This window comes from Hyla sarda, chromosome 13 (assembly GCF_029499605.1).
Source record: "Hyla sarda isolate aHylSar1 chromosome 13, aHylSar1.hap1, whole genome shotgun sequence".
NCBI classification, from domain to species: Eukaryota; Metazoa; Chordata; class Amphibia; order Anura; family Hylidae; genus Hyla; species Hyla sarda.
The window spans coordinates 49,912,753-49,914,110 of record NC_079201.1 but is presented as its reverse complement, the minus strand read 5'-3'; the positions used below and the strand labels follow the sequence as shown (position 1 = coordinate 49,914,110).

Genomic DNA, 1,358 nt, shown 5'->3' with positions numbered 1-1,358 from the left:
AATAACCCCAGCCAGGAGCACTATTTTTGACACTCCAGGCCTGTTGGTACTGGCTCTTCCCGGCAACCCTGTGGCAGTGGGTAACGGGGTAATAATTGGGGGTTAGCTCTAGCTGTTTTTGTGGCTAACGCTAAGCCCGGCATTGAAAAAAAAAGTGTTTAAAAAAAAAAACACTCCCCACACAGCCCTCATTAAACCTTTTATTGACATTAAAAAAAAAGCTGGTCATCATCGCAATACACTGAATCTGACGTAGTCCTCCCCATTCACGTATCTGAAATGAGAAAAAAAAAAGGTTAGGACATCATTTGCGATCTCACCTGGTGAGTGCGCCCATACTGCAGTGTGTAACAGGGAGCATCCAATTGTTCTTGTCTGCCTACTGTATCCTGTATATACAGTCATCTATAGATGGCTGTATATACAGGAGAGCGCACAAAGATTTAACTCAGAGCTGCAGTGTGGGTTAACTCTTTCCTTGCTGGGCTCCTGTATAGTATACATGGATACACTGTGCCCCCTGTATACTATACAGTGGGCGGAGGTAAGTAGTGATGCTCTGCACCCTGTATATGTATATGCTGTACATCACTCCTCACCTCCTTACACTCCGTAGGGCGGGCGCTCTGCACCCTGTATATGTATATGCTGTACATCACTCCTCACCTCCTAAACTGATAAGAACAGATACTACACTTGATCTTAGCCAAAAGGCCGAGAAGCGATAACCGTGAAAGGGGCGGGCCCAACAAGGTCCCCTTCATGGGCACTATCACTGCTTGCTGTCAGGGAGGCTGCCAGACAATTTTCCATGCACACTCTGGAGGGCGGGCGCTCTGCACCCTGTGTATGTATATGCTATACATCACTCCTCACCTCCTTACACTCCGTAGGGCGGGCGCTCTGCACCCTGTATATGTATATGCTATACATCACTCCTTACCTCCTTACACTCCGTGGGGCGGGCGCTCTGCATCCGACCCATGGAGTAGTACCTGCAGTGAAAAAAATGCACACAGGGTACAAAAATGTTTGTTTCCGCACACCAGCAAAAATGCAAGAAAAAACACAAGGGGGGAGATTAATCAAAACCTATGTAGAGGAAGAGCGGTGCAGTTGCCCATAGCAACCTATCAGATTGCTCCTTTCATTTTTGTAAAGAAGCAATCTGATTGGTTGCCATGGGCAACTGCACTACTCTTCCTCTGTACAGTTTTTGATAAATCTCCCCCAAGAAAAATTACCAAAATGCAGGAAAAGCAGGGACCGTTTTTCAGGCGTTTTTGCTGGTGGACAAAAAAAAACCTCAGTGGAATCCTGAAAAACAATAGAACAAAAGCCCAGCGTCCAGGATACAC

The 1,358-nt window shown here is 46.5% G+C and overlaps 1 pseudogene; it reads right to left on the bottom strand.

Annotated features, from left to right (window-relative positions):
- Positions 1-612: 612 nt before the first annotated feature.
- On the bottom strand, positions 613-726 carry LOC130297866 (U2 spliceosomal RNA; annotated as a pseudogene).
- Positions 727-1,358: the final 632 nt, after the last annotated feature.